The 15,306-nt window shown below is 42.7% G+C and overlaps 1 pseudogene; it reads right to left on the minus strand.

Moving 5' to 3' along the window:
* Window positions 1-4,620: 4,620 nt before the first annotated feature.
* LOC129469633 (large ribosomal subunit protein eL34-like) lies at window positions 4,621-4,989 on the minus strand (annotated as a pseudogene).
* Between the last annotated feature and the right edge of the window lie 10,317 nt (window positions 4,990-15,306).

The following is a 15,306-nucleotide window of genomic DNA, read 5'->3' on the forward strand; positions in this document are numbered from 1 at the left end:
TTTTTTAAGTCAAAATTATTTTTTATGGCCATTACTATACCAATCCCAGAACTCAAGACTCCTCAAGTCTATGAAACACAGCTCTGAAAGGAGCTGCTTCAAAATATTATTTTGTTTCAATTATTTCTGGGATTTAGATTCATTTAGCACAATAAACACAGTATAGAAAGAGAAGGCAGAGAGGTGGAGAGGAGGGGGGAGCCTGAGAATATGTTGCCAAGATGTTCTTTTTGTAGAAAATGACTGTTAAAGAAGGAAGAGCTCATTCTCTTATCCTTTTAAATCTCACAACTTCATAATCCTCCCTAAACCTGACCTTCCTTTCAACTTGTATTGGAAACTCTCCAGTACTGAAGTCTATTGTCCAACTCAAATGATAACCTTTCCTATTTTCTTTCTTCTTGCCCACCCTATTACAAATAGCTGGTATGTTTTTTGCTTTTATTAAAACCTTTTTTGTAATCAATGTTTATTTTTTATCAAAATATTCCATGCAACTAGTCTAGGGGTCAAATAATGCTAAAGAGGCTTAGAGCAAAAGCAACAGTTTCACTCCCAACCCTTCATCACTTCCTACCACTCAGAGGCAACTACTCAACTTGTTCAATTTATTGCTTTGTGGGTACATAATAAGAGTGGGAAAACAGGCCGGGCGCAGTGGCTCATGCCTGTAATTCCAGCACTTTGGGAGGCCGAGGCCAGTGGATCACCTGAGTTCGGGAGTTTGAGACCAGCCTGACCAACATGGAGAAACTCCGTCTCTACTAAAAATACAAAATTAGCCAGATGTGGTGGCACATGCCTGTAATCCCAGCTACTAGGGAGGCTGAGGCAGGAGAATCCCTTGAACCTGGAAGGCGGAGGTTGCGGTGAGCCGAGATTGCACCATTGCACTCCAGCCTGGGTGACAGAGCGAAATTCTGTCTCAAAAAAAAAAAAAAAAAGAGTTGGAAAACAAAATTTATCTCTTTGGACATTTATCTCTGTTATATCTAAGAAATATGTACATATTATCTCTAGTTTGTCACATAGCATTTTTTTTTTTGAGACAGGGTCTTGTTCTGTCACCCAGGCTGGAGTGCAGTGATTCACTGCAAACTGTACCTCCCCGGTACCAGGGATTCTCATGCCTCAGCCTCCCGAGTAGCTGGGATTACAGGTGTGCACCACCACACTCAGGTAATTTTTGTATTTTTAGTAGACACAGGTTTTCACCATGTTGGACATGCTGGTCTTGAACTCCTGGCCTCAAGTGATCCATCAGCCTCAGCCTTCCAGAGTGCTGGGATTAAAGGTGTGAGCCACAGCACCTGGTCCACACAGCAATTTTTATGTTAGGCAACTGTGAAAAGCTTACACACGTGAACTAACTGTTTATCTGATCAAGTTTATTGTTCTTCAAAATTCATGTAGAGCCAGCTACTAGGGAGGCTGAGGCAGGAGGACTGCTTGAGCCCAGGAGGTTAAGGTTGTAGCTCGCAATAATTGTGCTCATGAATGGCCACTGCACTCCAGCCTGGGCAACACAGCAATAATGACTTCAATGTAGTTCAAGCTTGTCCAAACCACGGCCCACTAGCTGCATGCGGCCCAGGCTTTGAATGTGGCCCAGCACGAATTTGTAAACTTTCTTAAAACATTATCAGATTTTTTTGCGATTTTTTTTTTCTTTAGCTCATCAGCTATCGTAAATGTCTGCCTATTTTAACCGTGGCCCAAGACCATTCTTCTTCCAATGTGGCCCAAGGAAGCCAAAAGATTGGACACCCCTGATTTAATCCACCACACACCATTCTGAATGAAAAGTTTTCAGAAGTGCAAATCCGAAGAAGACAATGCATTTACCGGATTACAAAATCATTATAATACAACCAGTCAGGATTCTAGCAAACAGACTGAAGCAGAGCAGAACCCACTAGGGATTATATATCATATATACCGCATATAATCTTACACAATTGTGGGAACTGCTTAAGCAATCCCTGTAAAGCTGTTATCTTCACACCTGATCCTGGAGCTTGAAGACATCAGGGAAGGCAGTCAGGAAGGCGTAGAGAAAAGCAAATACCGGCTGGAACCCACAAAGGCAAACTAAAACGTGTCAATTCTCTTTGCCTTTGACCTTGATAGTATGGCCATCCTGCAGAAGAAGCTGCGTTCCTTCAGTACATACTTAGCCTAGGAGTAGGAAACGCTGGGGAAGGACTTGGGGGAAGGCGGAGCAGTTTTAGGCCCAGCTGCTGGCCCAAGCCAAGGAGGTAAACCAGCAGATAAACAATAACACCAGCCACAAAATGGCTGCTGCTTCGCTCCCGCCCCCAAATCTGCATGAGAATGTCTCCTGTGGCCCACCCTAACCAGAAACATATCGACAGGGAATGCTGGGAAATGTAGTTCCACCTCGCCAAGTGGACACAATACGTTTCAAAGCCACCATGGTCTACCCCTTCTCAATTTGGCACCTGAGTTTATTTATTTATCTATTTATTATTTATTTAGCTGGGGGTGTCAGGAAGTCACTTTATTTGTAAAATGATGGATTAGACCTGACTGTATTCTCTAATAATTAGAAGTTTGCAAAGATGAATAAAGATTTCTAGGCCAGGAGTGACGGTTCATGCCTGCAATCTCAACTTTCGGAAGCCGAGGAGGGAGGATCACTTGAGCCCAGGAGTTCGAGATAAGCCTGGGCAACCGAGCAAGACCCACTTCTTTACAAAAAAATAAAAATAAAAAATAAAAAAATAAATAAAGAAAGAATTAGCCAGGCTTGGTGACTTACTAAGGCAGGAGGATTTCTTGAGCCCAGGAGTTCAAGGCTGCAGGGAGCCATGATCACTGAATGGCACTTCAACCTGGGCAACAGAGAGAGATCTTGGCTCTAACAAAAAAAAAAAAAAAAAAAGGAAAGAAAAGAAAAAGATTTATAAAGTCAATTTTATGGAGGAAGATCTCTCATTCGGTTCTGAAGTGTTGCGAATCTAAAGGTAGGAAGACAAATTCCCTTTAATTCAGCAAACACTGAGCCCCTACCATAGGCGCCCTCTGCGAAGGAGGCACTCCGAACCTCGGGCACTCACTCGCCATGTGTAAGAGGAAGCACAAATAAAAGTCCTGGCCAGGCGCGGCGGCTCACACCTGTAATTCCAGCACTTTGGGAGGCGGAGGTGGGAGGATCACTAGAGATCTGGAGTTCGAGACCAGCCTGCCCAACATGGTAACTCCCTCCACTACCCCCACGCCCCCCACCACACTTCTACAATAAATAAATAAATAATAAATAAAAATAATAAAAGCCCTTTCACCCAAGAAGCGTTTCGCTTCTTTTAGCCGGAGCCATCCTCCAAAGTGCGAAAGCCTAATTACTGTCCATTCTCACCAAGCCATTGGCAAAATGACCACCTACCTGCTGTGAACACGGAGGTGAGGCTACTACAGTTCCCAGCCGGCCTCTCTCCCGCTTCCGCTCCTGGACTCCACAGGCCAGGATTAAGGCACCCATGTTTTAAACCATACTTAACCTCTAAATAAAGATAACAACTAAGTCATCTTTCTGTCTAATATGACACAACTGTACCATGTACAACACAAAACACGTTAACCCTTTCCCCAGAAAGACGAGGCAAAGTTCCTTTTCAGTTTTTGAAGGGTATTCATTTTCCTACCTAATTCACACTTTTCCTTTGGTATTCTACAATTTAAAGACTGATATAAATCTAATCTGCTACTAAGTATGGGTATGGGAGAGGGAAAGAAAATCAAACTACTTTATTCATAGAGACACAAACATATTCATGTGAAAAAAAGGAAAAAATATTCATTACAGTCCTTATTTCTGCAGCTAGCTACATGGCTGTAAACTGTTTTATCAAGCCAACTGCTTCGGAATGATGGGAACATGATAAGAATATGAATTCCCGCCGGACGTAGTGGCTCATGTTACCGCCTGTAATGCCAGCACTTCGGGAGGCTGAGGCAGGCAGACCTTGAGGTCAGGAGTTCAAGACCAGCCTGGTGAACATGGCGAAACCCCACCTCTACCAAAAATACGAAAAAAGAAAAAATTAGCCAGGCATGGCGGTGGGTGCCTGTAATCCCAGCTACTTGGGAGGCTGAGGCAGGAGAATCGCTTCAACCCAGGAAGTGGAGACTGTGGTGAGCCGAGACTGCACCACTGCACTCCAGCCTGGGCAACAGAGTGAGACTCTGTCCATAAAAAAAAAAGAAACACAAAAAACACAAACAAACAAAAAAATGAATTCCATGAGCATAAGCCCCTTGCCATACTTTATTTATAACTACTTTTTTCCACTTCCCATTCCTATTATTTGTGTCCTCAGCAGGCACCTCAGCTGATTTTAGTTCCTTGCCTGCTAAAATAACCCAGACCTTCATTCCTGAACCGTCTGGACCATTAGCAGCCCTGCCTTAACTAGGTTGTTATAGTTTTCAATTGACTATAATCCCTGGGCTTGGGAGGACAAAGGGAACCCTGGAGAATCTCTTGCATTCCAGGCATATGCTCCCTTACCCTCATTTCATAACAGCATCCTCATTTTCTCTCTCTTTTTTTTAAGTCTTTTCATTTTTATTACTCAAAAAAGTTTCATTTTTTAATTTCGTTTTCTGACTTTGCGCTTGTGCCTTCAACATTTTCACAACGATTTTCTGCTCCTCGATAAGGAAAGCATGCTTGATCCTGTCACGAACACATTTAGCACACATGGAACCACCACAGGCCCTGCTGACATGTTTCTTTGTTTTGGACAATCTCATAAGAACTTTAGGTCTTACAGCAGGAACCCCTTGAAGTCTGCCTGGGCACATGCCGCATGCAGATTTTGGTGCTTTCCCAACCTTCTTGGTATAAAGATAAACAATTCTATTACCAGGGGTTCGGGACAGCCTAGTTTTGGTTCAGGACAGCATAGTTTTTTTAGAGGCTGTATTGTAGGAAAGCCTACGATGGTATGTCAAATGCTGGACCATTCCGAGTGCCTGTAGACAGCATCCCTGGAAGAGCCCCATTTTCTCTTGATGGTCAGGATCAATCACCACAGACAGTACTCCTTCTTTGCCTGTTGATTCAGAGGCATGAGCCCAAAGTGGCTGGGTAGCATTCTCGATTTCCAGTTCATTGGAATCATTGTTGTGCCCCTGATGGAAGCATTTATCCCTTTGGAGCCCAAATCTCTGCACCATTCATGGGGCTGGAAAGCAAAAGTGTCACTAATGGATTGCTAGGAGTAATAGTGAGAAGAAACTATTCCCATTCCCATCCTTTGACTTCCAGACCTGGGAATCCTGGCTATGACAGAATATGACCATATGTTGGATGCTGATTGAGAACACACACTGCCTTCTGAAGAACACTGCCCCAGCCCCACAGGTGTTACCATCTAGCTAGAACTATAATTGAGTCTTCCAAAGGCCACCGAGGCAGCTGCTTCAGGACAATGAGGAACATGGCAAGAACAGTGAATTCCATGAGCATGGGCCTTTGGTCACACTTTATTTGCTGTGAAATGAGCTCTTTGGTTAGAAATAATGCATGTGGAATTCTATGATGATGGATAAAGCATTCTATAAGCCCACAGATAGAGTGAATTTCATCTTTTTTTTTTTTTGCCCATGGTTTTATGCTTTTGGAGTCTTATTTAAGAAACTCTTTCTCAATCCAAGGTCACAAATATATTCTTCTACATTTTCTTCTATTACTTTTATGGTTTTACCTTTCACATTTAAGTGTTTTGTACACTTGGAGTTTATTTATGGTGTGAAATAGACCTTTTTCTTTGAACAGGATTTCTCTCTATCACCCATGCTGGAGTGTAGAGGTGCCACCACGGCTCACTGCAGCCTCAACCTCCCAGGGTCAAGCAATCCTCCTCCCTCAGCCTCCTGAGTAGTTGGGACTACAAGCACATGCCACCATGCCTGGAGTGCCATTTTTAAAAATCCACTTAGTGAATCAGTTTTCCCAGCTCTGCATCCTTCCCTCACATATAACTGTGTCTCTTTCTGGACTCTATTGTATTCTGTCTATTTTACCTGTTTGTATGACAGTGTCACACTTTTTCTTGCTGTGGCATTGTAATGTCTGGTAGAGACAGTCTATTCCTTTGCTCCTCTTTTCTCAAAATCATGTTAATTGTTTATAAATCTTTAAATATTAAAAAGTATTTTTAGGCGAGGCGCAGTGGCTCACACCTATAATCCCAGCACTTTGGAAGGCTGAGGCAGGCGGATCACCTGAACCCAGGAGTTCAAGGCCAGCCTGAACAATAGGGAAAGACCCTGTCTCTACCAAAAATACACACAAAAAAATTAGCCGAGTGTGGTGGTGCATGCCTGTAATCCCAGCTATTTGGGAGGCTGAGGAAGGTGGATTGCTTGAACTCGGGAGGTGGAAGTTGCAATGAGCCAAGATTGTGCCATTGGACTCCAGCCTGTGTGACAGAGTGAGACCCTGTCTCAAAAAAAAAAAAAGCTTTAAAATTTATTTTCAGGATTCAAGTCTGCATCCTCTTGCGCTTGGCAAGAGGGCAATGGAAGAGTCATCTAACATTCCTGGGACCCCATGTGCACCTCTTGGGAAAAATTATTTGTATGAGAAAAAAAGAATAATAGTGGTATTTAATCTCTGGAAACTACATAGAACTCCATCATCAGGGACATTTGCCCAAATTAAGAAAACTGCTAGATGAACCAAGGTTTCTGAAATTGTATTCCTCTTACCATAAAGTAATAAAATAGGCCGGGTGTGGGGGCTCAAGCCTGTAATCCCAGCTCTTTGGGAGGCCCATGCCTATAATCCCAGCTCTTTGGGAGGCCAAGTTTGGTGGATCACCTGAGGTCAGGAGTTCAAGACCAGCCTGGCTAACATGGCGAAACCCCATCTTTACTAAAAATACGAAAATTAGGCATGGTGGCACATGCCTGTAATCCCAGCTACTTGGGAGGCTGAGGTACAAAAATCACTTGTACCTGGGAGGTGGCAATTGTAATGAACCAAGATTGCAACACTGCACTCCAGCCTGGGTGACAGAGTAAGACTCTGTCTCAAAATAAAATAAAATATAGCAGAGCAAGACTTTTAATGCACAGCCCCTTCATTTTAAATGAACATCTTATTTAAAATAAAACAAACACAAACCAAAGACTTTCAAATGAATGATCTCTCTAGTAGTTTGCATGTATTCTCTTACTTTTTGGCATTTAAATAAATTTCTTTTGCTTTATTTTTAGGTAGGTAGGCTTAAGTTTGTCACTCATCACCACAATGGAATCTGAGAATTGCTATTTATAATGTTTAACAAGTAAGAACAATGCATGCTGTTCTGTAGAGGGTAGGGTAGTTGAAACTGGGTACCTATAAAATTTTGAGTATTAAGAAAAGTGCTCTGGGCCAGATGCAGTGGCTTACCTCTGTAATCCCAGCATTTGGGAGGCCGAGGTGGGTGGATCACCTGAGGTCAGGAGTTCGAGACCAGCCTGGCCAACATGACAAAACCCCGTCTCTACTAAAAATACAAAAATTAGCTGAGCGTGGTGGCACATGCCTGTAATTCCAGTTATTTGGGAGGCTGAGGTAGGAGAATTGCTTGAACCTGGGAGGCGGAGGTTGCAGTGATCTGAGATCTTGCCACTGCACTCCAGACTGAGCGACACAGTGAGATTCCACCTCAAAAAAAAAAAAAAAGGTTCTGTGTTCTGGACTCACCCCCAGAGACCCTCCAGTTACTATGTCTAGGGTGCAGCTCAGCAATTTGTGTTTTTGCAACCACCTCAAGTGATTCTGCTATCCCACATTTTGAGAACTACAATAAACACAGTCCTTTCTACTTGGTTGCTGGCTCAAAGATGATGTGGACAACTGGGATACGGTTTCAGGCCACAAACAGAATGGTTAGAATTTGAGAGGACTCGAGAGCCTTAACCATAACTGAGGAAAGTGAAGAATCTGTCAGAAGTGATACGTTTCACAAGCTTTGCTCTTAAATAACTGCATTAGAACTGTAACTGCCACATCACAGCTTTGAAATGTAATTGGGAACATTTCTCATCACTTAAAAAAATGTTAAAAATTCAAGAAGTTTTCCCAACCTGGTTTTAAAAGCTGCATATTTGAAATTAAAAATATTTATTTATTTATTGTGTTAGTCCATTTTCACACTGCTGATAAACATATACCCAATACTGGGAAGAAAAAGAGGTTTAATTGGACTTAACAGTTCCATAAGGCTGGGGAGGGCTCAGAATCATGGTGGGAGGTGAAAGGCACTTCTTACAGGGTGGCAGCAAGAGAAAATAAGGAAGAAGCAAAAGTGGAAGCCCCTGATAAACCCATCAGATCTCAGGAGACTTATTCACTATTATGAGAATAGCTTGGGAAAGACTGCCCCCATGATTTAATTACTTCCCCCTGGGTCCCTCCCACAACATGTGAGAATTCTGGGAGATACAATTCAAGCTGAGATTTGGGTGGGGACACAGCCAAACCATATTATTTATTTATTGGAGATGGACTGTCACTCTGTCACCCAGGCTGGAGTGCAGTGGTATGATCGCAGCTCACTGCAACCTCTGCCTCCCAGGTTCAGGTGATTCTCCTCCCTCAGCCTCCTGAGTAGCTGGGATTACAGGCTCATGCCACCAAGCCTGGCTAAGTTTTGTATTTTTAGTAGAGACAGAGTTTCGCCATGTTGGTCAGGCTGGTTTTGAACTCCCAGCCTTAGGTGATCTGCCCACCTCGGCCTTCCAAAGTGCTGGGATTACAGGTGTGAGCCACCACACCCGGCGTCCTCCAGGAGTTTTCAAACAGGAACTTAGGAGGGAGAATCAGCACCTCACTGTTGGTAGCCTCCTTGGACGTGAGGCTCAGGTGCTGCCAGGAAGCAGGGCTGCTGTCTCAGAGCACAAAGTCAACATGCAGAAGGAGCAAGACCGAGGGCAGAATGCTTATAGAAATATTTCTCTACAGAGTCCAGTGGCTGTGAAATAGGAAGCAGTTACTCCAGTCACCAAAAGTTTAATCACACAAAGTCAAACTGTGCATTAGCTTTCCTTTCCCAGTGCTAGAGAAAATTCCAGGGACAGGGCTTGATCTGAGAGGTTTATCAGGATTTCCAGAAGGAGGTGTAAATGGAGGGTGGAGTCTCCATAACAGAGAAGCAAATTCAAGCATGTATGCAATCAATCCAAGTGGCAAGTGGGAGATCAGCGATGCTGGGGATTTTGCTTGTTTGTGTTTTCAACGAATGTTTATTGTGCACCTATTATGTCCCTGAAACTGTTCTAGGTGTTGGCAATGCAGCAGCTATCGAGGCAGATGAGGTCTCTGCGGTCATGAAGCTTTCATTGTACTGGAGGGAGACAGGGAATGAACAAACAAGAAACAGACTCATGGAAATTCTAGATGGAGATGTATTCTGTGAAAAAAAATAAAACACAATGATATGCTAGAAAGTGGCTTCAGCAGAGAGCATGCCCTCTAGACTGATAGATCAGGAAAGGCTTAGCAATAGAAGGTAGCATTTCAGGTGAGACAAGGTGGAGCCCAGGCAGCCAGCCCAGCTTCTCCAAAGTCTCTGAGGTGTTTGAGAAAGAGGAAGTCACATGGATGGAGCGAAAAACGCAAGGAGAGCAGTAGCAGGTAGCAGGTAATGTCAGAGAGGAAGGCAGGGGCTAGATCACACAAGGCAGTACAGACCAGGATAAGAGATTTGGCTTGTGCTAAGGATGGCAGGAAGACATTGGGAGATATCTCTATCTCTATCACTATATGGTGAAAGCAAGTTTATTAAGAAAGTAAAGGAATAAAGAATGACTATCCATAGGCAGAGCAGCCGACATTGGGCTATTAAGAGGAGGTTTCCATTGTTCAAAGTTCCTTCCAGCTACCATGCTGAGAATGGAGAGGATGACAAGAATGGCAGCAGGGAGACCAGGTTGTTAAGAGACCATCATTGTAAATCCTGTTGGAGACTAGCAGACAAGTAAAGATTTGGGATATGCATGATGTCAGGACTGAAAAAAAAAACAAAACAGATTTTGGACAAGAATTTAAATATGTAGACTAAGAACAAAGCAAGATCACATGACACAGAGGACAGTAAGCCAGCTTAAAACGAAACCTGAACAGCCCAGGAGGCTCGAGGTGCTTGAGCAACACTGCCGCCCTCAATGCCCTGAGGTCCACATGAGGATCTGCTGCTGGTGTGGGGAACTGCACCTCCATTTTTTGTCATATGTTGATCCACCTGGGCGTGAAGACAATGAGGCTTGCGCCTGATATTTCAGACATTTTACGGGCAACAGCTCCTTCCGCATATTTTAGAACCACCTCTCCCCTAGCACTCAGATCAGCACTGCCCTCCAAAGACACCTGTTCTCTGGTGTAGGCAGACGTTCCTGTTCCCTTGGCAACAACTCTTATGTAAATGGATTGTCCAGAACTGACTCTTCCAGAGCCCCTCTTGCACCACCCCCCAACTGTCCCTCACTCCCCCATACATGCCATGAACAATCCAGACCCAGGTTAAAGCCAAGATGGCTAGAGCAGTATTATTTTAAATCTCCCTAATTAATCTTCTCTAGCATGTTAAAATATTAAGAGCCTATTAGCAAAATTGACTTGGATAATCTAAGCTCTAAATAAGTACTTAACCAGCAATACCCCTAATCTGGGCTTTCTATTGAATTTTTTAGTGTTTTCTCCAATTTTAAAAAACACAGAGATAAACCAAGTAATGAGAAATAAAATGTGCTATGATAACCTCTAGGCTAGATGTGAGTACGAAAACTGAGTGCCCACTCGCCTAGGTGTCAATCCTCAGAGACACATTCTCTCTTCCCACCCAAATTCACTCTTCCCATTCTCCCCAGTTTCTGGGCCAATACTAAGAGAAGGATTATAAATGGATAGTTTTAGAGCATTTGGAATTAGGTTACTAGCATTAGTTTACCTGCTCTTCTAGTCAAGAGTCCATTGGTTGCTAGAAGCAAAGGCTTATAGCCCCTAAAATTAACCATAGGTTTGAGGAAGAGCAGAAACTGAGGCTGTTTGGGAGTCTAGCTGCTCTCCCTTGTCTCTTTCTTGCTTGACTTCATTCCAGGGTGTATGTGTGTTATATATATGTGTGTGTGTATATATGTGTGTGTGTATGTGTGTGTATGTGTGCATATATATGTGCATATGTACATGTATATATAGTGTGTATATGCATGTGTATATATGGGTATGTATTATATATAAGTGTGCATATAGGTATATGTATGTGCATATATACATGTATATATAGTGTGTATATGCATGTGTATATATGGGTATGTATTATATATATGTAAGTGTGCATATAGGTATATGTATGTGCATATGTATATATACACATGTTTATATGTATGTGTATGCATGTGTATATATGTGTATGCATATGTGTATATGTATGCATGCACGTGTGTATATATGTGCGCACATATATGTCTGCATGTGTGAATGTGCATGTATATACACGTGTATATGTGTGTATATGTGTATATATGCATGTGTATATGTGTGTATGTTTATGTGTATATATGTCTGTGTGTCTCTGTGTATGTGTGACATATATCTATGTGTCCATATGTGTGTGTATGTGTGTATATGTGTGTATTAGCGCATTTTCATACTGCCATAAAGAACTGCCCAAGACTGGGTAATTTATAAAGGAAAGAGGTTTAGTTGACTCACAGTTTAGCATGGCTGGGGAGGCCTCTGGAAGCTTACAATCATGGGGAAAGGCAAGGGGAAGCAAGGCATCTTCTTCATAAGGCGGCAGGAAGGAGAAGTGCCAAGTGAGGCAGGAAGAGCCCCTTATAAAACCATTAGATCTTATGAGAACTCACTCTCACTATTGTGAAAACAGCCCGTGATTCTATTACCTCCACCTGGTCTGTTCCTTGACTCATGGGTATTATGGTGATTACAAGTCAAGATGAGATGTGGGTGGGGACACAAAGTCTAACCATATTGTGTCTGTGTGTGTGTACTCCATTCCTCTCTCACATTCCTTTCCAGCTGGCTTCCTTTGCTCACTCGTTGTCTCTATTCTCTCATACCGTGGGTGTGTGTGCAGCCCATTAAAGCCACCCAACCTTAACTCTGTAACTTGCTGGAACTCCTACCTCCACCCACCTGGCCTTAACCATTCTAAATTCCCCAAATTGGAATGTGATGGCCCCACTCATATTTTCAAGCCAGGCCATGAGTCACTGACCAGGCCAGGACTTTAGCTGCCTTTTGCCTGATGTCTGTCCCTGATTGTACTGGTTATGGCCAGGGGGCTCAGGTCACACAGTACACATGATCACTCAGGAGCAGCTGGATCAAGAGGCAGAATCTCCCAGAAGATGGAATGGATGGGTAGACATCCTGAAATATCCTTTAGTACGCCCTCCTCAGTCTGGGACCTAGTGGCCTGGTCATAACTGTTGGGTTCCTCTGTTGCTACCCCAATCTCCTTGCTGGCAATAAAACCCAGGACCCAGTACTTCTATGGTTGCCCCCGACCCAGACATCTATCTGATCCACAGCCATCATTCTCCACTCTTTCTCAACTTTATTCCTTTAATTGCCTCAGTCCAGAGGTTACAGAAGTGCTTCTCACACTTTAGTGGGTATAGGGGTATACAGGGTAATGTGGATATTGTGAAAATGTATATTCTTTTTTTTGAGACAGAGTTTTGCTCTTGTTGCTCAGGCTGGAGTACAGTGGTATGGTCTCAGCTCGCTGCAACCTCTGCTTCCCGGGTTCAAGCAATTCTCCTGCCTCAGCCTCCTGAGTAGCTGGGACTACAGGCACGTGCCACCATGCCTGCCTAATTTTTGTATTTGTAGTAGAGGTGGAGTTTCAACATGTTGGTCAGGCTGGTCTCGAACTCCTGACCTCAGGTGATCTGCCCGCCTTGGCCTCCCAAAGTGCTGGGATTACAGGCATGAACCACTGCGTCCAGCCCAGGCTTTTGACCTTAAGCAGTTTGTTGTTTAAAGTCCTAGTCCTGGTACAATAGGAGAACATCAAGGTATACATACAAATTATGTGAAAGCTTGAAACCGATGTCCAGGAGATTCAAAATTAACTGTGCTCTATGTGTAAGGTGGTGGAGGAAATTATATTTCTTAGAACTTCAGAAAAGCTCATTCCCAAGAGAGAGGCTCCAGGTGCAAAAGAATGGACAACCCTCCCCAGGAAGTTGCCATTAGGGCCAGCCCTAACATTTCCAGTCTCTGGGACTAAGGCCCACAGACCATATGGCTAAATATTTAAAAATCATAAGTCAAGTAAACAAATTATTAAATGAATTGTGTTCCACTCTCCTTCCGTGATGAATATATCTTCAAAATGGCAACATTTAAAAAAATACATGTAAAGCTATGGTTAGTATCCAAATTAGTAAATATATTATTGTTTATATCTTGATGTTCAGTTGATAGATCAGGAATGTTTGGAAGATGAAACAAAATAAAACAAGCATAATTTATAACTTTTATATATTTATTTCATAAAATGTATTTGTCTTACCTACGTTTTAGCAAAATTACTAAAAAGTCAGGATAGGCCAGACGCTATGTCTCATTCCTGTAATCCCAGCACTTTGGGAGGTTGCGGTGGGCGGATCACTTGGGGGCAAGAGTTCAAGACCAGTCTGGACAACATGGTGAAACCCCATCTCTACTACAAATACAAAAATTAGATGTGGTGGCTGGCGCCTGTAATCCCAGCTACTCAGGAGTCTGAAGCAGGAGAATCACTTGAACCCCACAGGGGAAGATTGCAGTGAGCTGAGATCGTGCCACTGCACTCCAGCCTGGGCCACAGAGTGAGACTGTCTCAAAAAAAAAAAAAAGTACTATTATAATGTGTCAATTTAAAAATTCAAAAGCAAACCAATACATACCACAGTAAAGGTATTTATTACAGCTGATAAAAAATAAACTGACTAACTAAATAATGCCTGCTATTGCCCAATTTTGAGGCATTGTTCTGTCACCTTTCATATTGCAAAGAGCAAAAGCTGAGAGCACTGGGGCTTGAACATGTTGGTGGATGTTGAGAATTGCAGATTGTTCTTCCACTATGGGCACCAAATCCTGAGTGACAGAGGCACCTCATGTTTTTCAGGTGATTCATATCATCAGGGAAGTTTGGGAAATACTGATAAGGAAGGCAAACAATATGGAATAATATTTAGCAGAGCGCTCTGAATAGTAGAGTAGCTCAAGCAACTGGAAATTGCAAAACCTATTTGGTGACTTGCCAAAGAAATCCTGATGACGATTATAAGATCACATACAATATTTTGTATGGACAGAATTTATTTAAGTTATTGTGTTTCTGATTTTAGTGTTAGATTTAAAATTATTATTTATTTATTTGAGACAGTCTCTCTCTGTCATCCAGGCTGGAGTGCAGTGGCACTATCTCAGCTCACTGCAACCTCTGCCTCCTGGGTTCAATTGATTCTCATGCCTCAGCCTCCAGAGTAGCTGGGATTACAAGTGTGCACCACCATGCCCGACTAATTTTTTTTTTTTTTTTTTAGTAGAGATGGTGTTTTGTCATGGTGGCCAGGCTGGTCTCAAACTCCTCACCTCAAGTGATCCATCCACCTGCCTCGGTCTCCCAAAGTGCTGGGATTGCAGGCATGAGTCACCACTCTCAGCCTAGATTTAAAATTTTTATATACAGTTATTTAATAATATGTTGGTATTATTAAAAACAATGGTGTTTAATTATTAATAAGGTAATGTCCTGAAGTATGGCAAAACAAAGTATTCTTGTGTATGCAAGAGGTTGCAGAAAGCATAAAGCCCTCACAGAGATTTTATACTGGGTCTATTTAGACCAGTTGTGCCACTAATCTAAGGGCAACCCACTTCTCTTTTGATGTCCTTTTTGCTAGAGGTGTCTTAGATCTTTTGTTATCTGATACACACACACACACACACATGCACATGCAAACCCATATCCTATACCCTCACTTCTCCAAACTGAGCAATAACAAGAGAAATGGAGAAGAAATGTCCAAAGTTCACAAATTCCAACTTCAGCTTAGCAAACTCACATAAGGAAGTAAGAAAATGCATGCTATAGATAACAATGTCAGAACAGGGAAGGACCAAAGAACTGAGGCACACAAAGGTTAAGCAAGAGTGTTCGAGAGGACCATAAAGGGAAATATTCAGAGCGCTTCTTTATTATTTTATTTTTTTTGAGGCAGGGTCTCCCTCCATTGTCCAGGCTGGAGTTCAGTGCACGATCTCCG

Source organism: Symphalangus syndactylus, chromosome 20, assembly GCF_028878055.3.
Source record: "Symphalangus syndactylus isolate Jambi chromosome 20, NHGRI_mSymSyn1-v2.1_pri, whole genome shotgun sequence".
Classification (NCBI taxonomy): domain Eukaryota; kingdom Metazoa; phylum Chordata; class Mammalia; order Primates; family Hylobatidae; genus Symphalangus; species Symphalangus syndactylus.